This window comes from Lepisma saccharinum, chromosome 1 (genome assembly GCF_977018435.1).
Source record: "Lepisma saccharinum chromosome 1, izLepSacc3.1, whole genome shotgun sequence".
In the NCBI taxonomy this organism is placed as follows: Eukaryota; Metazoa; Arthropoda; class Insecta; order Zygentoma; family Lepismatidae; genus Lepisma; species Lepisma saccharinum.
The window spans coordinates 68,715,784-68,739,631 of record NC_139229.1 but is presented as its reverse complement, the minus strand read 5'-3'; the positions used below and the strand labels follow the sequence as shown (position 1 = coordinate 68,739,631).

Below are 23,848 nucleotides of genomic sequence, written 5' to 3'. Positions count from 1 at the left end.
GAATGAAAGTGAGGGCGATGTGTTGATGAATGCTGCATATATTGGCAAAATAGGGGCAAGATTACATGGTACAGAGTGGCCAAGATAAGAATTACCAAACTCTGTAGTCGCAAGGCTGACAAGCACAGTGAAGGGGAAGCGAGATCAGAAAACAAATGACGTGTATTTCAGTTCACGAGTTTGCCGGGGGAATATCTTAGTTATACTGTAAACAGCTGATTGCATCGCCCACGCTCCCTTCCCTCGTTTTCGGTTAAAATTTCGAAAACAGCGCCACATGGGATTTTCTCTTTTGATCGAGCTGTGAAATAGAAAGTGAAGAAAATAAACAATTAACAGTGAGACATACAATATTAAAGGAAAAGGTATAAAAATAGAGAGAGAAGCATAATCACATTCATTCTACCAATGTTCTTATTTCAGACAAAAGTTCCATCCATTTTTTCATAAATCTGCCAGTGAGTTTCCGCGTGAGAAGTCCAGAGCAACGGAATGAAAAGAAAAAAAAATGGCCTAGAAGCCATACACATGCATACACGCATGGAAGTCTCTTTTTTAAATCTCACAGGCGAGTGGCTTATGCGGAAGTGAATTCGCCTCCACGTAACTGTCCCAGAGTGCGTCGATGGAATCACGAAGGGCATCTGGCGGCGAATACCTGGAACTACCGTCCAAAGCTCGATCGCAGTTTGCGGTAATAACGGTGATGTTATTGAAACATGACGGGCAATTAGTCCAGTGGATCGAGAAATTCTCAAAAAACAGCATGTACTGCACGAAACCACTTTTTAAAAAATAAATTGTAGATGGTTGCAGTCCTGTGGTGGGCTCAGGAGTTTCGTAAAAGGGGGCTATATTGTGGACAGAGAGGGAGATCTTGATATAGTAATGCAGGTGCGACTTCCGATCGGGCAATATCATTGCTGAGTAATGGAAACGGGGAGACATTGGCCGGGAGGAAGTCGTGGCTGATCGGAGAGTAGCGTTTGGGGAAGCGTGAGGAAAAGGTGGTGTTAAGGAGTGCTGGAAGTGAGGAGGTACCAGGACCTGAGATTGATTGATTGACTTGCTTTATTTTACATCGCTTTTGTGCCACTTTTGGCTAATTTGAGAAGATGGGAATGAGTGATGATATTATGAAATTGATGAATGGACACTCACAAACATCCATGCCCAGGCCAGGATTCGAACCCGGAACCCCTGGCGTCGTAGCGCGATGTGCTAAGCACTCCGCCACGGGAGCAGGACCTGAGAGAGAAAGTATTAGGTAAGTGAGAGGGGTCTACTTGTAGTCCACATGGTCCGCATGGCCAAGGTGTTTTAATAAATATTGAAAGGAACCAAAGCGAGTGTCTCTACAGTTACATCCCCGGGCTGCCAATAGGCAGTTCAACATGGTGGCAGATGCTGGTTTTTAGTGCGTTTTTTCCTTCTCTCGTAACGCCTAATGCAGAACGAGCCCCTCGTGCACCTCGAGCAAGAACTAAATGATTCTCTAAATTTGATAGAAGATTTAGCAAATGCCGTCGTCACAAGTACGCCCATCACAGAAGAACGCCTAACACGTCTGCAAGCGCGGAGACAACGAGAGCTTCAACAGGCCATTAATTCAGAAAATTTAGAACATGCTAACTCTACCACGGACATGGCTGAAAATATCTCACCTTTCATAAGACCTCCCAACTTTTTCGGGAAGAAGCCCAGAACAGATCGACTATTCTTTTCTCCAATTTGAAAATATTGGTGATGCCCATTAGAATATGACAATCCATTAATAGAGTACACATTTTTATTTACTAGCATTTGATAACGATCAAGCCAGTATTGCAATACTCATGTCGGCACTAGCAATTCAGTACTACCAGAAATATATAATTAAGAGAGGAATTTCAATGAATTTTCTTCACATTCTTTTACCTTAATTTTAGAATGTCTAATTTATTTTGCGAACCTAATGTTATAGAGTATTAAAACAAGATTTCGCGTAATGAGATACCAATTTATTTTAAATGTTTGAGTAATAAATATAATATTGGAAAAATTGTTGGAGAAATATTCTTCAGGAGTCCTAATTATACATGCACTGTCATCTTGTTACTACTGGAGCAACTAGAGAAAACAACGTAGAAATTTTCAGCAAAAAAATGCAGGCTCGACCAGGACTCGTACACAAGTCTCTGGCACACCGTGCCATTGCTCTAAACACTTTTTTTTTTTTTAAAAAAAAAAAGGAAAGCCCCTATACGGAAGCTTCCCCATCACACTTCATTCACTCATATCATTTCATTCATATTTCAATTTCAGGACTTTTCAGGACAGACAACCACAAACATCCATGTCCGAGCCAGGATTCGAACCCGGTACCTCTAGCGTTGTAGCGCGATGTGCTAACCACTCCGCCACAGGGGTCGACACCACTGAGCTACCGAGCCGGCCTGTCCTGGCCTCATTTTTTTGCTATCGTTGTTTTACCTACGTGTTCGAGTCCTGGTCGAGCCTGCATTTTTCGCTGAAAATTTGTACGTAGTACATCTCCTGTGTGTGCCTAACCTACAATAATAAACATCTCTACGCTGGGAGAAACCAGGCAATGTCAAAGTCTACTGTGTTTCAAAGGCAACATATCCCGTTGCGGTATATAGCACTGCCAGAGACGATTCCACGCAGGTAAAATAGCGATAGCGAAAAATCAGACGAGGCCGGACCGGCTCGGTAGTTAGAGCAATGGCACGGTGTGCCAGAGACCCGTGTTCGAGTCCTGGTCGAGCCTGTATTTTTCGCTGAAATTTCTACGTAGTAAATCTCCTGTGTGCCTAACCTACAATAGAGAAAACAATTATTTTTATTGGTAGCCTAGTTAATCTTTATAAAATAACTTATAATTAATAAAATTAGTGTTTAAGCTAAATTTATATAATTATTTTCATAGATTGTGAAAAAATGAAAATAAGCATATTTCGGTATTACATATGTAAGAAAATTGGTGTTTTTTTAAAAATTCTTCTTGGGAGCGATGTGTGCAGGTTATTATTTTATTACGTATACTTAGGGACGTGAAATTTTCGTTTTAACGATAACACCGAAAAGTTGAGGAAAGCAGAATAAAGTGTTTAAAATGTATTGGGGTAGGTTAAGGAGGCAAGTTTCGCTGTTTCGGAATCGCGAAATAACGTGAATTTTGCAAATTTTCAGAATAACCACAAATTTTCCTCTTTAACGCGAAAACGCCACGAAATTTGCAATATAAACTGGGAATAATATTTCTTCCTTTCAAAAAGAACTACCTAAAGCCCTATTAGATATGTCATTTCTAGTCTACCTGGTGAAAGTTCGATTCAAAAGAGATTGTCACCCTTCATTTATTGCAGTTTGGCGCACACATGACTGACAGCGTTTAACCTCGTCCTGAAAAGGCTGGGGGATCATCACAAAAGGGATGATTCCTAGGAACTGGAAAATGTTGAGGGAGAAGCATCTGTTGTGTTGCAGGAGAGGAGGTTAGGGGGCGGTACACAAAACGGTATTTTGAGGTTGCACAGGGATTTTTTTGCCATTGTTAGGGAAATGTGATGTGTATGACTGTGTTCAAAGATTTGGGTGATTTCATTCAATAAACGTTTCATATTAATAGCCTGATGAGTTTAAATAGTTTTCCAAATGGAAGAATTAGCAATTTCACACAAAGTTAAGTCGTAAATTTATTATTTTCGTCATTAAAACTAAAATTTGTCTCAGTTTTCCAGAACTAAAACAATGTGAAAATTTCAAGCATAGAAAGAACAGTAACAAGAACATGTAAAAATAACACCGATCTTAAATTAATAACACCGAATTTTGTCCTAAACCGTGAAAAATAACACCGAATTGCAGTAAAAAATAACACCGAAATTTAGGGAAAAATGAAACGAAAACTTCACGTCCCTGACTATACTATACTAACCGTGTCTGAACTTCTTATCGTCAGGTCAGGTAAGTTACATTATTTTTAATTAAATATGAGGCTATTATTTTCCCTCGTTAAAATCGTAAATGTGTAACATGATTTTTATTGATAGATTGGTGGAAAGTTAAGGGGCTCGCTCAGCTCATATACATAAATATGATGACGGACTGTAGCTATGTAACGTTTGAGTTGTAATACGAGATCCGTTGAATATCGGTTAACGTTAAAATTTAATTTTGATCGTGGAGGACAAAGGGCGTAATAAAACCCTCTAACGGAGCTAAGTATACATTCAAATTATAAATATACAAACAATTCATTAAGTATATTTTCATCTATATTTTATAAAGTGCCTCTTAATTTAGTTGTTCTTCCACTTTCTCCTTTTGAGAAAGACTTTCAAAGACTCGCAGTTAGTGCCAAGTAAGTGTGTTTAACAATTGTTGATATACGAATGATTATACGAGTAGAAGAATACTATTTATGAGATACAAAACCTTTATGAATTTATGAAGGTGGTTATGAAAACTCCTTATCCACATGCAGTAAAAAAGTATCCCACCACAACGGTAGAACTAGAAGATAGTAATGTCACACACAGATGTTCTATATTGACAGAGGACAAGGGGCATTCCAAGTGAAAGTGCTCCTGAAGCTCAATTTCTAAAATTGAATGCAATGCTGAAACTTAATCCTATCTTGTGAGTGAACAATCTAATATGAATAGAAATTCAAGTATTATACATAATTAAGTTAGAAGGTATTTGACATATTGTTCGTTTATGTTAACTTTTTTTAAAAAAAATTTAAGTCCACTTTATGCACAGTAGTAAGGCTAATCGGGACTGGACCTACACTTTAAAGTGGGATCCGAACAACTTGTGCCTGCACCGGGTATCGAACCCGGGACCTGTTGATTACAAGGCGACGACACTACCACTGCGCCATCGGGGAGGCCACTGTTGACTTTTTGGTTTACTTATGTTTTGTATTGTGCTCCACCCGAGACACCTGAAAACAATTAATTTTCCTTTTAACTGTTACATTCCCTCTTCAACTCCACTACAATATTGAAAGGTCAATTACCTTCTTTCTCTGTCTTAAATAATGTATTTTTCATCATTTGACAATTCACAGAACTTAAAATAAATTTCTTATTAAGTGAAGAGACGGTGTTTCGTCTGTTCCACCCGTGACACAAAATTGTTCACTAATAGCTACAAATCTGAAAAAGTATTTTAAGGGTAGTTATGTTTAATCATCAGTGTTAAGTTTCATATTTCATTGCACAGCAACTGTAAGAAAACTGCTGCTTAACTATCAGTAGAATACGTAGTTACTTGAATATCAAAAGTGTAGTCCGCGTGTCCCACAAGTGACAATGAAGCATTGCGAGGATTACATATGCACAAGTAATTTTAATACTATCCACAAGTAACTAAGATCGATAACGCTTTAGTGTTAAATGTTCAGGCACAATCCAAACATGGTTATATTTGTTTGCAGCATTGGCTTTTCTGTGTAGGATGTATGTAGCTTTGAGCATGTGACTTACCAGTGGCGTATTTACCATTCTATTTCGGAGAACAGCCACAATTCCCCTAGTCTCAAATTTGTATGTTTCTTCAGTACTCGAACTTCATGATTGCATTACCGATCTCCATGACGGTAGCACAGCGCGCTACGACGCCAGGGGGCTCGGGTTCGAATCCTGGCATGGGAATGGGTGTTTTTTGTGAGTGTCCCTTCATTTTCATCATATCACCACTCATCCATATCTTCGCGATTATTCAGGAGTGGTCGGGCAGTACTTTTTAAGCAAACGATTTTTGAAATCTTCCTGTTCAAGAATATTTAAGGGGGTTAAAGCCCTTTCCTTAGCCACTTTGATTTCCGAAGAAAGGACGAAACTTTCTCAAAGAGGCCGGGGCGTTTCTATTCGATACTAGTTTGAGTCAACTTCCGGTTTACTTTTTCTCCAAGTGCACGGGCGGATCTAAAGACCGCGTTTGACTTTTGATTTGTCTCACATCCGTTGCTTCTTCTCTATCTTGTCTCTCCCACTAAACAGAAGCGGAAACAAATACCTGCACGCAAACATGGCAGCCATTTTCTAATTACGCATTCAAGATGGACGGACTCTCTCGAGCAAATCGACACAGTTGCATCCGAACGTGAGTCTTACAAGTCGAAAAAATGTTTGCAAACTAACAAACATGCAACTCGAATACCATGCAACACGATCCCATTGCAGTTGTACAGTCGCAGACATATCTGGGTTCTTCACTCGATAGCACAGTGTGAAGGGACCTCAAGACAAAGATAAAAATGTCTGCTCCAAAATGTATTCTCGCCCTCTCCACCGAATTCCGTGTCAATCTCTCTTGTGACAAATTTTATTCTCCTAACATACACTTATTTTTAATATTTGGAACAAAGAACAACGCCCCGACCTCATAAGGCATTGCAAGAATTGCGGTACATTAAGTTTCAAGTGTACGGCGTTCTCCTATAAAAAAACACCCTTCAACAAAATATTCGAAATGTGCATCTGGCATTATTTGTTTCTCTGTTCTATTAGGTAATTTATAATGTGTTAGTATACGATAATTTTAGTGCAATTATTACAGTTGGCCTCGCCGATGGCGTAGTGGTAACGTCGTCGAAACAAGAGGGAGTCACCTAGTGGTTCGGGTTCCACTTTGCACTACAGGTTCAGTTCCGATTAGCCTATCTGTGTATAAAGTGGACTTTAAACAAAATCTTAAACAAGTATTACAGTTAAAACAATAGTATTTTTAATAGAACAACAGTGGGGCTTCTCCGATGGCGTAGTGGTAACTTCGTCGTCTTGTAATAAAGGAGTTCCGGGTTCTATACCCGGTGGAGGCACATAAAGGTTCGGATCCCACTTTTTATTGTGGCTGGATATTCAAAATATACATAATATCTGTTTTATGGAGGTGTCTGAGCGAAGGTATTTTATGGCGAGGAAAAAGCTGAGGACAGAATCAATCGTGGAAAGATTAGTTTTAGAAGACATGGTCCAGACATGGGGAGATAAAGGATTTGAAAAATATTCTAATGGATGGTTGGTTTTGGGTTTCAGTGACCCTGTACAGAAGACCAAGAAGGCTCTTTTAGTAGTATTTGTAATGTTTTTCGTTGATGATAACACCAAGATCTTTTTGAGATGGGATTGTTTTGAAGAGGATAAAGATAATGCACTCTGCTCCTTTTTAGGGGCATTCCAGCGTTACGTGTGTGACATTTTACACAAAAAATTGAAGGTTCTAGACTAGAGATTGGATTAAAATATTCATAATGAACTGATTTGAAAGAATTATGAAGAACTTCGTGGTGTCTGCTAACAAATAAAAAAAATGATTTTGATGGCATAGGCTGAATGCATGATAAACATTCACGAAAGTGCGTTACGTGTGTTACGCTTTAAAAATGTAGCAAATTTTGACTTAATTTGTGTGTGAAGCATATAGACTGCAGGTGCTAGTAACTTTTATTGGTGAAATGTGTAAATTACATGCATTCACAAACATCTAAACCTTAATGGAATTAAAAACACTAATAATTTTCAAATTAATTCATTGTGTTATTTACATGGAGTAAGACCACTTCTGGTGGAACGCCCCTATATCTGTTTTATGAAGATGTCTGAGAGAAGGCGAGCAGAATCGAGAAAGGAACAGACAATCAGTCCTGCAAAGATTAGATTTTGAAGCTATGGTCCAGTAAGGGGAGCAGTGATGAAGACTAGGGGAGATATAAGATAACGGATGATTCCCTGTATTCAAGAGAAACAACACTTTGTTCCTTTTTAGGGAAATAGCGGAATAGAAAACAAAATAGGATAAGAAGAAGCCATCTGAGAAGGAAAGATTAATCACGAGTCGTAAAGAAGAACATGTTAAGAAACAGAGAAGATTTGTGTTGATACATTTTATTCCTTCCTGCTGACTGGTTACCGAGGTATCTTCCGACGCCTGTCACGAAGTCTCGTCTCCCGGATGCGGATCCCGCCGGAGCGTGTCTTGTGTGTCCAATTAGGAATCACGACAGGCGATGAATCGAAAGAGCAGAAGGCGTTAAGCTTCAGGAATCATTTTCCTTCGCTTCTTTGCGCCTCGTTCACACTTTCGCTCTCTGGGCTCGGAAGGCGATTCCGAGAAATTAAATCTTTCTTTGTCATCCCGAGGGGACGTTGACAGTTGCTGCTGTGCATCGGTTGTCGCTCCAATCTTCTTTCCCATGCTCGATTGTTCCTCTGAGTCATCGTGGATGAAGCTTTGGGTGACCAATACATGCCACACTGTACTGAGTTTCTTTTCCAAGTTCATCTTATGCACAGAAAAGCTAATCAGGACCGGAACTACAATTTAAAGTTGGATCCGAACCAACCGGGTATCGGACTCTTAGACCCCTTGAATACAGGGTGACGATGATACCACTACGCCATTGTGGAGGCCTCATGCCACACTGTCAAACATCTGTACTGCTCTTTGTGGGACAAGTATGATTAAGATTAGAGCTAAACCGATACCGATATGTCGATGTATCGATATCTGACGATGCCAGTAGTATCGGCATCAAAAAGTATCGGTTTCGATTTATTTACCGATACCAGCCGATATTTTCCAGCGTTTTGATCGTACGCGGGGTCCCAAAAAAAATGAGGCGCGACACATTCAGCAGAGTCTAATTATCTTGGAAGTTAGGCGAAATTCAAAGTTTCCATTTATTTAGCACCAATATCATGTTAAAACAAACTGTGTACATTTTAATATCTTGATGTAATTTTTATGTAATATTTTAAAGTAAAATTCTGATAAATTGATGCTTATAATTTAAGTGAAATACTCACCCACTAATATTAATCAATATGGATTGATTTAGTTTAAGTAACGTCACATTTTTGCCAGTTTTGGATGATTAATAAGATAAAATCGGGATCATTCATTTACCACTTTTGTTTTTTCCGAGTTCTTTACTGCCTTCAATTGAAAATTTTGATTATTTTCATAATTTCGGGAGGGGTTGTAGTCCCCATCAGCCTCCGTGGGTACGTGTAATTACCAGAGAAATAATAAATATGGACCTTGCCGAACACCTAATCGGAGTAAATTCGAAGTAAGGAAATTGTTCGCCTCAACCACTGCGTCCGAGACTACCTCACTTCCGGTCAGTTTAGGACTTCCGGTCGAGTCGATGTGTCTGAAGTGGCTTCTGCCTGTGAAAGGGAAATCCGGACGAAACAGGGCGAGATTTTCGTTCAGCCTTCACCAAATTTCCCTTGTGCCAGATTTGCTGTTTGGAAATTAAAAAAAAAAAAAAAGAATTCTACTACGAGCAGGGATCACTTATTGTTTGCCACTGTTGCGTGACCCCATTCTCCACGCGGCCTTGTCACACGGCGAGGTCAGCGCGGGATGCGAATTGGAAGATGTTTCTTGTTGTTCTCCGCAGGTGAAGTGACCTCGAACTGGGTTCGAGGCTACGTTCCTAATTTTTGCTTCCCAGTTTTAGGCCCTCTCAGCAGAATACGCACAATTAGGGTTCACATTTTTGTATACGAAAGTATTTTTAAGCATTCCAATACGATTTATTGGTTGATTATGAACAGAAAGGGTAATCGGGACTGGGCCTATAGTTTAAGGTGGGATTCCATTGTTTGTTTGTTTTAGTATATTTCACTTTGCTTTATTGTCAATCTTGGCTAATCGCGAATGTATGAGATTTATGAGGGAACGACACGACTCTAGTCCTACAGAGGATTATACTGGCTGTGAGTCCAGACGCCATAGCCTCTCTAGCCTGCAAAATGCAGTCCAGGGTGTACTACGTGGAAGGGATGTTGACATTTGGATGTCTGCACCTTACTTCCCGCATTTCAATGAGCTCCTACTTCAGTTAATAATAATGTGTACTAATAACCTATTGATCCGAACTACATTAATTCGAAAATCGGTTTTGTCTGAGACTATATTTAGTAAATTTTATAAATACATAAAATTATTTTTCCATCAGTATAATCAGTGCCACATGAACAGGGTGGATACTCACGGGAATTCCTTAAATTCCGGGAATTGTGCATCAATTATTGGATCGGGGGGAATTGTACGTGAATTCTGCGTGATTTTTTCTCTGCAGACATGAAAAACTGCAACTTTTATTAATCCAAATCGTATTGTATTTATACATTTTTTATAAATGCCCTGAGGCAAGTTTTTTCACAGTATAACTTTTTTTGTCGAGGAAGGAAAATAAAGCTGCGTGCAAAATAAAACAGAATTCTCTCAATCAGTTTACTTTGTTAGTGTCCTTGCAGAACAATCCATCTAACGGACGGAAGATTATTGCAAGATAAGTTATCTTGAAGTTAGTTAAATTTGAGTTTGAAACTCAATACAATTAACAGTTTTTCGTAGATTGGTCTGAGTGGCAAATGTAAACTCCACACCTTAAATTAAATATTTTAAATAACTATATATTTCCTTTAATTGAATTTAATTTGAATTTTTTGGTACATTGAAATCACATAGACCCTTTATATATGTGTGTGGGTGGGAAGAGGCGGTAATACGTGAGGTTGAAAAAGAGAAATGATCTGCTTGTATCCTTGAATTTTTGGAATATTCGCCTTGAAAAGCAGGAATTATACTTGAATTTTTGCCTTTACTTATTGTAGATTCACACATTTTGCCAATAGTTTCCGGTTAAACCATATAACAGGTTAATTTTTACAACAGTGGTTCGGATCCCACTTTAAACTGTAATCAACAGGTAAAGCTTAACTTCGCTCATTTTGCATGAAATACGCATGTTACTGCTGACACAATTTATTAGCCGACTTCCGGAGCGAAGTGGTTAGCACAGCACCAAGGGTCCCAGGTTCTGGGCATGGGTGTTCTTTGTGAGTGTACCTTCATAAATTTCATCATATCATCACTTATCTCATCGTTGCGACTAGCCAAAAAAAGAAGAAAAGCGAAGCTAAATAACAACGATCAGTGAAATCAAAACGTATATTTTGTCACAACAAAATTATATATTTTTGGAATATTTTCGAAGGACTTCAGTCTCATAATTCTAAGTTATACTTCTCCCCCCAGAAATATAAGCATGGAATGGCCTTGCTGTGGACACGAATTCACCCACTTTGACCCTATACTAGAAGGAAAACGTCGCTAAAATGTTTCGTGCTGGGAAAGTTTGCACGGGAAACTCAGCCGTAAATCGTTCCGTGACGTTCAAGAGACGAAATACGTCATCACTTGACGTATTCTCCTCTAAATTTAAATTGTGTCTATATACTTGGCATTGTTTCGTCTATTTCCATCTACTTCGATCTATTTTTACGATACGAATGAACTAAGAAGATGCATGGATTGTGAAGCAATGTCCTGGTGGGCCATCGAAAGATTTTTCCAGCTACTTTGATTAATGCCAGAGTGTTTTCAGAGGTGTGTCTAGGAAGGTGTGATTGGGGAGGGGGTTGGATACCGCACTTAGGTCAGGTTTCCTTTAAAAATTCAAAAATTCTCAGATATCGAAGAAGTGCTGACGCACCCATCGATCTTCATTCGTTCAATAACATTTCTATTACTGTTCGGAAACCTGCATGCATAGTAATACTACTTATTATTATACTACTTAATATTACTTATTTGTCAACTAACTTCCTTTCATAATAGTGGGGTCGGAACGACGGAAAATATTTCACTTTCGGTGGAGAACGTGCACTTTTGGGGGGCGGATACTACATTAATTCCTGAACCTAAAACGCCCCAGACCTCAAGTTTTTAAGCCATCGTTTGTCTGTAATGGCGTCTTCAAAATGGCGGTCATGACGAAAATTCTAAACCTGAAACCTGTTAGTTTATTGCAGTTATTTTTCATTCATGACATCTTATTTTCACATAATTTGCAGTTTATAACTGTATTATGATAATAAGAAATTAAAAAGACCCACTTTATCAAATAATATTAGATATGGCAGCCAATATGGCATCGAAAAGTCTAAACATAACCCTTGCAGCTATTTCATCATGTTTTGGATCAAACCTTATGTTTTGGATGTGCCAGAACTCAACAGTAGCATACAAAATAGTGTCAGACTAAGCTCATGAAATAATAATAGTTCAATTTTTGACAATCTGTATATGCACAGGGTGTTTCAAAAGTCTTGACACCATAGGACAACTGCGTTATTAGTGCAAATGGCGAACAATGGAAGGAGGGGAAAGTTGTTGGAAATATGAGGTGTTCAATATAATGTGCTTGAATTTTCAACGTAGCATGCACCATTGAGGCTCTTCACTGGTACGAGCCTCAATGAGAACTAACATTGCCTTGTTGCCACATGCTTCGTCCTTAAGGGGGAATTTACGTTATCGCAGCACCTTGTACTCGGTAAATTTAGAATGATGACGCAAAATTAGAGGCGGCAAAGCAAGAAGTGTGTGTGTGTGTGTGTGTGTGTGTGTGTGTGTGTGTGTGTGTGTGTGTGTGTGTGTGTGTGTGTGTGTGTGTGTGTGTGTGTGTGTGTGTGTGTGTGTGTGTGTGTGTGTGTGTGTGTGCACAGGATAAACTTTCGAAACGGAAGAGATCTTAATATTTCCCTTCTAATCAGGGTAGATCACCACTAAAATATATTTGTGATCAGACAACATCTTCTGTTGACGCAAACCGGAAATGCCAACAATAGTTCACTAAGACTTCGCCTTCGGTGCCCTAGGTTCGCCGTAACGAGTAAGTTGTGTGTCTCAATGAATAAGGGAATAAGGTGTTGTCCCAACACCATGCTTCTCTTAACTACCTTCGAGATGTCCTCCACCGTCACTGTCCGGTGGTCCTATAGGGTTGCTGTCACGACGCTCCAATTCTCGTAGCTTAGCTTCCCCAAAATTATCTGTTTGTCATGTATTTTCTTCGGAGGTACCTAGTGGTTTGCACCCAAGTTAAGCTGCATGCCATAGCTGTGCATAAACCGGACTTTAAAATCAAATCAAAAGTCGATGTCCATTCTTGGGCGATTCATCACCATTAGCAAGCTCTCATCTTCCGAGGGACGCAGAGGTGATGAGACGTAACCTTCAGCACAGACAAGATGTAGTTGTCGAAGGGGAGGAACAACCGTTTAGTGACGTAACAGAGATTGTTCTAGAAGATAACAAGAAATTGAGGGCGAGAGTATCAATTTCCACAGTCAGCCATGGAAGAATCCGCCTGCTTCCGAAGAAAATGCATCACAAACTGAGAGAATTTTGGGGGAGTTAAGCTACGAGAATTGGAGTTCCAGAGGATGAAATAGTTTCGGAAGAAAGCTGAGTAATTTTAAACGGCTACAGAGAGGAAGTTTTTTACACTTCGTCATGCAAATGTGAGAACTATACTAAGTGCCAGTGTGCCGTAAAAATTCTGAAAATAGAGTGTGACTTCTTACAAGATCAGAGATCCAAGAGACTGCTGCACACGATAGCAACAAATGCCAAGACCATCCAAAAGAACTTGATGGCACTGCAAGGCATCATCAGAGAGAAACAAAGGACGTAAAAATACGTGTCAGCAGGGTACTCGTATTTATCAACCGCAAGCGTTCCCTTTATGGGGAGAAGACAAAATAAAAGCCAAAATTGTTGCGGCGGCGAGGGAGGTCTCATGTACACACGCCTCAATTAGTACTCCGGCAGTTTGTTTCTTTATACAGCATATTTGCAGAAGATACAATTCAAAATACAAGTGTATCAATATACGCTGTATAAAACACAACTTATTACTAATTTCGTTGACCCTGTACTACATCAGCAACATAGCCACAGTAGCCGTCGTGACAGCAACCCTATAGGACCACCGGACAGTGACGGTGGAGGACATCTCGAAGGTAGTTCAGAGAAGCATGGTGTTGGGACAAGGAAAGATAGCGTAATCAGCAGAGGTTAAGGTCCCCAGATGTCCAGAGTATCTCCAAAAATGGGACTAAAGATTGGATATGGATATCGACGCCTTCCATGCGTGCCACTGGCCCTTTGGCTGTGTGCCAGAGGCGTCTGGAGGAGAAGCAGCGTGATGACGGAAGATAGCAACCCGTAACGCCCGAATCATTACATTTTTAATATTTTTTTCTGCTGGTTTTGGTCCACTCCACTGTCTTTTCCCTTTTGATGAACGGTACCAGATGTCTTCCCTTATTCATTGAGACACACAACTTACTCGTTACGGCGACCCTAGGGCACCGAAGGCGAAGTCTTCGTGAACCGTTAACCTCTTAATCGACATTATTGTTGGCATTTCCGGTTTGCGTCAACAGAAGATGTTGTCTAAGTACAAATATATTTTAGTGGTGATCTACCCTGATTAGAAGGGAAATATTAAGATCTCTTCCGTTTCGAAATTTTATCCTGCACACACACACACACACACACACACACACACACACACACACCAGTGGCGTATGCTGGTTCTAAAGAGTGGGTAATCTCCGACCCTTGATCCTCAAACTCCAAAAGTTTCCGTGCAATTTATGTCAGGATCCATATTGGATTTAGGAATATTGTGTCGGAATGTTTGTCTTATTGCTACGACCACAATCAATTAATTCTCGTTATTGCAGTTTAATATACGTGTAGAATTTCAAATAATAAAACAAGACAGTATTATATAGCTATAAAAAACAACATGTGAAATATAAAATGAAAGACGTGCACTAGTGATATAAAAACCCGCAATATTAATTTAAGTGCAAAATTCAACTTACTCCAGGACCCGATTACTTGTGCCGTACCACATCCAAAGCATGCTGTTTGTCCAGTTGCACGTCAATACGTGCTGTGCGAAAGATTGCAGCTTAACAAAGGAAGTTATGTGACTTTTGGATTTTTCATGTTTGGCACAAGCGTTGCAAAGATTACAGTATCCGCCACGCGTCCATACATTCTTTTCAGCCCCGAAAAGTAAGCACGGCCAACAAAAAAGAAACTATTATTAACACTTATACTTCCTGTCAACCATGGTGTTTTGTCATAATTTGCTTGCGAAAATGCCTCACATATTCCCGATTTTTGTCTTTGTGTGTAGAAATAAGTTCAAGCGATGGCACTGGCCTACCTGTATTAACAATTTGCAATTTCTCCTGAAAAGATCTTGTTCCAAAAGGTTTCACCAGCAAATCTTGTATCACATCCATTACCCTTTAACGCAGCACTATCACGACAAACACTAACATCTAAATAAATAATAAACACGAAGCACAGCACGAAGCCAACGACTACATGCATTCAGTTTCACGCGCCAAACTTCTGTTGTTGTGTTCCAGGCTGAAAATGAAATTCCCTATGAATGATAAAAAAAATCCCTTTCCGAGCTCGAAATGACAGGTTTTAAAAGTTCGAATCATTGCAGGCCAGAGCCAGAATTTTATTTCGGGATGGGGATCATCCGTTATTAGCAGCCGCCACATAAAGTTGAAACAGTGGGATTAGAAGTCCTGAAGATGAATCTCAGATTATTACAACGTATTATGCAAGGTGTTTAATCCTGCTAATGAAGTAAAATTAATTACCACTATACACTTTTTAAATTAGATATTTGTAGGATTTCGGGGAGGGGGGTTTCAGCCCCCCGAGTCCTCCACCTGGCTACGTGCCTGATGTGTTTTTTTTTCGTTTTATGTTTAATTCGTTCATCTTCATCACTATTAATTTAAAGAGGCGGAATATAGCAACTTAAATTAACTAATATATATATATAATTTATTTTTGATATCTTTCCCTTTAAAAAATATTCAGTTCCGTGAAAGAAGTATTCTCGCTGCTTTTGAAGCTTAGAGAGGAGAAACAATCACTATTTTTGTAAATACAAGGATGGGGGAGTCAGCATATAGGTGCTTTAATTGCTTAAGCTTTGAATTTTAATTTAGTTTGCTTCATCTTCAATATTTAAGCTTTTTCCTTTTGATAAATTTATGTTCAAGTAACAGAAATCAGCAAGACAGAAGCAAATGTAAAGTGAAAATTAGCGTAGAATTGGTTTGCCCATGTTATTAAATTTTCCTGTTCTTCGCATTCTACCGGGTATGTTTTCCCTAGTTCAGCGGAGGGAACGGTAAAGGCTCTTGGGGTGGAGAGTGCGACCGGTGGACTCTCACACGAAGGAGCTTACCCTGGCCACGGAATCACCGCGCCTGAGAAGCAGTGTTTCCTCTCCTTCTTTCCTCTCTCCTCCCTCCTCGCCAAGGGTTGTAAGGGAAGAGGGAGGAATGACGTCAGGGTGAGATTCCCTGAAGTCATTCCACCGGCTGGAGAAAGGTTCCCGGACATTCAGCGGCAAACGGTTGGAAGCATTCGCGCGCTGGAATTAAAGAAATGTATGCATCGAAATTGGTTTGGAAGAATATTGCGAAGAAATGTGTATATGGTATATATATATTTTTTTTAAAAAAAAGAAAAAGAAATACAGCCGGGTCATCTGCGATTATCTAGATGACCCAGAGTATACGCCGCTGACACACACAAACTTCTTACTTTGCCTCTAATTTTGCGTCATCATTCTAAATTTACCGAGTACAAGATGCTGCGATAACGTAAATTCCCCCTTAAGGACGAAGCATGTGGCAACAAGGCAATGTCAGTTCTCATTGAGGCTCGTACCAGCGAACAGCCTCAACGGTGCATGCTACGTTGAAAATTCAAGCAAATTATATTGAAAACCTCATATTTCCAACAACTTTCCCCTCCTTCCATTGTTCGCCATCTACACTAATAACGGAGTTGTCCTATGGTGTCAAGACTTTTGAAACACCCTGTGCATATACTGATTGTCAGAAATTGAACTATTATTATTTCATGAGCTTAGTCTGACACTATTTTGGATGCTACTGTTGAGTTCTGGCACATCCAAAACATAAGGTTTGATCCAAAACATGATGAAATAGCTGAAAGGGTTATGTTTAGACTTTTCGCGGCCATATTGGCTGCCATCTAATATTATTTGATAAAGTGGATCTTTTTAATTTCTTATTATCATAATACAGTTATAAACTGCAAATTATGTGAAAATAAGATGTCATGAATGATAAATAACTGCAATAAACTAACAGGTTTCAGGTTTAGAATCTTCGTCATGACCGCCATTTTGAAGACGCCATTACAGACAAACGATGGCTTAAAAACTTGAGGTCTGGGGCGTTTTCGGTTCAGGAATTAATGTAGTATCCGCCCCCAGAAGGGCACGTTCTCCGCCGGAAGTGAAATATTCTTCCCTTTTTTTTTTTTTTTTGCTTTCCAACCAAGCTAAAATTAAATTGCAATCCTTGAGCTTGAAAGAAATGGAATTTTTCTCTACTTAATAAATAATACTACATGAGAAGACTAAGGCGCTGGTCCTAAATGCATCTATAATTGTATGTAAATATAAAATTGAAACACACTTTTTACAATATCATGTACAAATTCGTTACTTAACAATCTGTGTTAAATGTCTCTCAAAATTGGCCTTGATTTACAATATTACTAAACAAAATAGGAATGCTTATTGACCGTGCCATCTGGTTCTTGAATTTTGTGTTACCACTGTATGCAAGAAGCACTAGAATCATGCATCAAAAATCGAATAGCTAGCACAAACAATGGGCCATTACAGGACAACCTCACAGAAATTAAGTTATTTTACGTCGCTTTCATGCCTAATTTGGCTAATCGCGAAGCTGAGGATGATATGATGAAACCGATGAAGGGACGCTCACAGAGCACCCATGCTCAGGTCGGGATTCGAAACAGGAACGCCTGGAGCCGTAGCCGCTGCGCTAACTATTCCGCCACGGAGGTCGATCACCTACAGAAGACAATACCACTCAATAGAATCAGACACAACTAAAGAAAATTAGTATAAACCGATTAACTTTCAAGAAACTCACTAACGACTCTTCTTAGATATCGAATAAATAACACACTCGACTTAGCAGATGTATACTGTAGGAAAATTTTTACATTCCCAGGTTGAATGTGGTGTATCTAATGAAACGTGCAATCATATCATCTTCTGTTGTCAAGTGATTGATTTTTAATAGGATAAATGAAATAGGTTTCAATGGGTCATATACCTTGTTAACAATCCTGAAATATCCAAATCACAAGACAATTAATTTACTTATTAACGCCATTACGTTGATAAGTGTAAGTGTCTCTTTCATTTCAATAAATTTCTCCACTTCTTTGATTTTCCTCGTTCTACATGTCTATCTTCCTTCGGCACTCTTAGAATCTATTTCCGTTGCTTACAATATTTCTTGTGGATTATTTATTTCACTATATTTTCTCTCCCATTTTATGTTTTGATTAATTCCCTTCCTATCTCTAGATTCTTTATTTGTCTTTTCTCTCACTCTTTTTCTACCTTTCTATCTCTTCTTTCATTCCTCTTTTCTGCTTTTATCTATTCACTATTCTATCTACTTTCTGATATACTTATCAACTAGATTAAGTTGTCTTTCTCTCTTATTCCATTTTTATCTATTTCTCTTTTCCATTCTATCTCATTCTCTCTTTTTCCATTCTATCTCTTTCTCTACTTTCTATGTAAACACTTCCATCAATATGATGACCCGTAAACATGACCACTTAAACTTCAATATATTCCACTTCGGCAGGGCGGTCCTAAGTGGGTACGGGGCCTGGGTCATACGTGGGACCTACAGCAAAAGGTTTTCAGAGGTCTCGAAAAATAAAATATTTTTGTTCTTTAGTCTGAAGTAGGGATGGCCAGATCCGGATCCGGTTGGTTCCGTATTCTTGGGATCCGGATCCTAAAATTTTTCGGATCCGGATCCGTTTGGCCATCCCACATGAGCGCTTCTTAGGAAAGTAAGAATGTGTTTAACATATTGTTACCTGCTAATATACATATACATATATATATATTATACATACATACATACATTCATATATATATACACGTGGTTTCTTTTGTTTCGGTTAAAAAACTGTTTTAGGGACAACCCCCCCTCAAATGTCAAGATGAGGACAAATTGAAGTGGGGATCTGACCCCTGTGTCCCCCTCCGATTTCCATGAAACTTGGCAGGTGTATAGAGGGGCCCAAAGAAAGAAATACGTCTTTTTGTGTTTCAGCTATAAAAAAAAAATAAAAAAAATCCTTTTTAGGGGTCAAACCCCACCCTCAAATGTCAAGATGAGGAGAAATTGAAGTGGGGATCTGACCCCGAAACCATATAAATATGGCACAGGAAGAAACAGGGGGCATGGGGCCCCTCTATACACCTACCAAATTTCATGGAAATCGGAGGGGGACACAAGGGTCAGATCCCCACGTCAATTTCTCCTCATCTTGACATTTGAGGGGGGTTTGCCCCTAAAACAGTTTTTAGGCTGAAACAAAAAAAACACCTATTTCTTCCTTTGGCCCCCTCTATACACCTGCCAAGTTTCATGGAAATCGGAGGGGGATACAGGGGTCAGATCCCCACTTCAATTTGTCCTTATCTTGACATTTGAGAGGGGGTTTGACCCTAGAACAGTTTTTTAGCCGAAACAGAAAAACACGTATTTCTTCCTTTGGGCCCCTTTATACACCTGCCAAGTTTCATGGAAATCGGAGGGGGACACTTAGATAACTCCCTTATTAGTCTTACACTTTGTAATTATATAACACTGCATATATTATAATGTTTTATTTTAACCTTTAAAACTGTAACTGTAGAATAATTGTATAATTTTTGTATAAACATTTCTATCTTGTTAAATGTGTTAAGGGTTTAATCCTGGAATGGAATGTCTCACATTTATGTGTGTTTCTATTTCCAATACATTCGAATGAATACATATTCGTTTCAATGGCATTTACAAAATCACCTCTGACATTTTATGTTAAACAAGTAAGATTATTTTTGTACACGAGTGTGTTAGCCGATGCGTAGCAAAGTATTTTAGGAAAAACACTTGAAAAAATCTTGTAGGTCTAACTAATGAAAAATTTCTTTGTAATCGAAGATCATAATACCTTTTAAGATGTGGTAATATTATAATGGGATTGAGATAGGAATCTCTCGGATCCGGATTTTCGGATCCGGAATTTTCGGATCCGGATCTGTTTGGCCATCGCTAGTCTGAAGTACAGGTGTCCTATATAATCACAATATAAATATTCTTACAATTAATAAACAATTTATTTATATATTTATTAAGTATTACCCAAGTGCAATAAGCAAAATGCTTTCAAGATTAAAGTTAAGATTTATGGGAGGCTTATAAAGGTCTCTAAACTATTGTTCCCTTTCGTTTCCGATGTGGCAGTGGTGTGACATTCATTATATTTAATTACAAAACTGTGTTCAATATCAAAGTGTTATATTACCTAGTTTTATTCATATATAATAACATTCTTTGTCATAATTGTATTTTGTTTGTATTATTTTTCATTGAATTTTGACGCTACAGTAAATTTACAGTTTCATTTATACAAATTTTATTCTATAATTAAATGAATAGTTACAATTAACTATGAATTGTTTTGAATATTATTCCAGTAATTTTTAGGCATGTCAAAACAATCCTTGAAGCAAGGAAAAGCAGATTAGTTGTTTAATTCGGAACGCCAGCGTGCTATAGGTCTAAACTTCTAATAAACTCCGGGTTTGATACCCGGTGGAGACACATAGTGGTTCTGATTCCACTTTAAAACTGAAGGTCCAGTCCCGATTAGCCTTACTGGGCATAAAGTGGACTTAAAAAATCAATCAATCAATGGTAATAAACTGTACACAAACAATTTTTGTCTACCGTCGGCCCCCTTGAAGCGCTTCCTAGGGCCAGCTCTGCACTTCGGACGAAACCTTTAAATTTTGACTCCTCCTAGAGAAATGTCTGCGAGCGCCCTTGTACTGTATTCTGACAAACATTATCCTAATCAAATTGATTGCCACACCACTCTCAATTGTTATTTCTTATTTTTTTCAATTATCACCTTCTAAATTCATTATTTTTTTATGTTAGAGTGGCACACTATGTCATATGCTAAAGAAATGCATAATTTTTTTTACACATTTGCCAACATGGACACAATCTACGATTCTTTGGATAGTAACTTCTCTCTGTTGCTTGGAAGCATCTGAAGATAATCTTGCGAAATCCATCACAATTAATGACGGAGCAACTGTACGCAGCACGGAGATTCATACACAAGGAGACAATAAAAACAAAACAAGCGGTAATGAGAAAACTTTCACACGGTTTCGTGAAGCCCGTCATGAAAAACAAGTGACTACCAGGAGTCGCAAGCAACGAAGTGAGTCAAGGAGAATGCGTACACGTTACTGTTCGTAGAGTCCAATGTCAACTTGATGCTCGTGTCGTGTTATTTGTAAGATCGCTTTCAACCTGTTTCTTTTGGTGGGAAGAAGCTCCAGAGGTCTTGCGCAAGCAAAGGACAGGAAAGGAAGGATACGTCTCTTATGAGTGTACCATCATGACGTCACAGAGCCTACATTAGTGATGTTGGAACTATTTGGAACTTGTGTTTTTTGGTTTTGAAGAGAACATTTCCATTTGAAAACAGGAGAACGGAAAATAAGTGTTTAGAAAGTGAAAATCGATTTTGGAAACCCAAAAACGAAAACAGAAGAACGGTTGATGTTTGTTATTTCACATCGCTTTTCTGCCGCTTTTATCTAGCCACAAGGGTAAGTGAGGATATGATGAAATTGATGAAGGAAGACTCACAAATTAACTCCAATCCCAGGTCTGGATTCGAACCCTGATCTCTGACACCGTAGCGTGCCGACATGGAGGTCGGCAAGAACGGTTTTGAAAAAAGCAATACGAAAATCTGTTTTTGAAAACTGAAACTGGAAGTTGGCTTCTAAATCTGAAAAACTCAATTAAATGTTTAAAAAAATAGTTTGGATAATACTATAATCAACATCTGCCAAGTGGTATCTCATTGTAATGTGCGCAATCAGAGCGTCAGTCCAACAACCTCCTTTTATATCATAATTCTCCATTTGTTCCAAGAAAGCTAAGACACTCCAAAAACGTGAACGGGCTTCCCCAATGTCGTAGTGGTAACGCTGTCCCGGGTTCGATCCTCGATGTAGACACCTAATGGTTTTGGCTCCACTTTAAACTGTAGATCCAGTCTCGATTAGTCTATTATTGTGCATACAGTGGTCTTAAAATCAACTTAGACAATATTTCGGGGGGGGGAGCGCCAACATCAGTACACGTGTCATTTATCGATGTACTCACAGATGTAATTAATCGTGAATCATTCTGCAATCCCATCATTGGATCACGAAACATGAAAGTCGTAGCGGTAATTCTCCCAACTGGAATAAGAACTGCAGCTTTTCCGTTACTGACATCATGAAACAGGACATATTGCATGCTTGCATAATACCTACAAGGGAACGACCATACCTTCCTCACTTATGTCATGAATTCCTCACTTCAGCGCCGAACTACAAGGAAGTTTCAAGGTTCTACGTCTACTGTCATAATTACACCTCAAGAAACGGCAAACAATGGGCCTGTATGGTGTAAGTGTGAAGTTTTGAGGGAAGGTAAACTATGCTTCGTTCAATTATCAAATATCAATGGCAGCAGAACCTAAAGTGAATCCGAAACTTGACGAACTCTACTGAGTTTAAAGCTGGATTCAGCAAGTTCAGGTACGACTCCAATGGTCATAGTCACTAAGATTATCTTCTCTTTTTTTCTATCCCATTTCCCTACCTTTGTCATCTCCTTTTTCTCCCTCTGTTCTCTCCTTCTTTCGTCTCTTCCTAATCACTTTCTTTACTTCTATATCCTTTTGTCCTATCCCTTTCTGTCCCTCATTATCTCCGTTTCATTCATTTTATCCCCCCTTCTCTCTCATTTTCATTCCATCTTTTTCTCTCTTTTCCATTCTATCTGTTTCTCTTTCTCTTTTCCATTCTCTCTCTCTCTCACACTTCCATTCTATCTTTTTCTCCCTTTTCCAATCTATCTGTTCCTTCCTTTTCCATTCTATCTCCTTCTCACTTTTCTATTCTATCACCTTCACGCTTTTCCATTCTATCTATTTCTCCTTTTCCATTCTTATCTCTTTCTCCCTTTCCATTCTATCTCTTTCTCCCTTTTCCATTCTATATATATATATATATATATATATATATATATATATATATATATCTTTTCTTTATCCATTTTATCTTTCTCTTTTTCATTTTATCTCTTCCTTTTCTAGTCTATCTCCTTCCCGTTTCCATTTTCTCTTTTTCCCATTATCTTTCTTCTTTCTCTCTCTTCCTATCTTTCTCTCTTTCTAGATCACTTTTCCGATTTTCCCCAATTTTATCTCTTTACTTTCACCCTCTGCTTATCCATTCTTTCGTCTGAGCTTTCTTGCTTCTGATCAGCAGTTTTTAGAGCAATAACACGATGTGCCAGAGATTCGGGTTCAAGTCCTGGTCGAGAATGCAATTGTCGTTTTAACTGATTCTCTGATCCATTTTTCTTCATAGCTAACTGCATTCAAAAGTCCATTCTTTAAAGTACCAAATCTCCTTTCCTCTTGGTAAATCTCTGGGTGCGCCTCTGTTTTACATACTGCAAATCGTGGCGACCGCATAGTATGGATGGGCAGAAACTTTTAGCACGCGAAGCATAACCGGATGGGCGTGGACTCTTCGGCTCGCAGCTACGTCAAGGATAAGCTGGCAGCGAGGTTCGCACGAATAATTGTGAGGTCTTTGTTTTTACGGCTGGGAAGAATATTGTGTAACCGAAAGGACAATTACCGCACGAGAGGAGCAGTTGAGAAACAGGGAAAAGTTCCTGGCATTAGGAGACTTTCGATTGATGCCAGAACACACTCGCTTTGACAGCGTGTCGTATGT

At 38.9% G+C, this 23,848-nt stretch overlaps 1 protein-coding gene across 1 annotated transcript in view; it reads right to left on the bottom strand.

The window, feature by feature from the left end:
- The window catches only part of LOC145996210 (ATP-binding cassette sub-family G member 5), an 84,114-nt gene that overhangs the window by 24,943 nt on the left and 35,323 nt on the right, over positions 1-23,848 (bottom strand). The gene's annotated exons all lie outside the window — the stretch shown is intronic.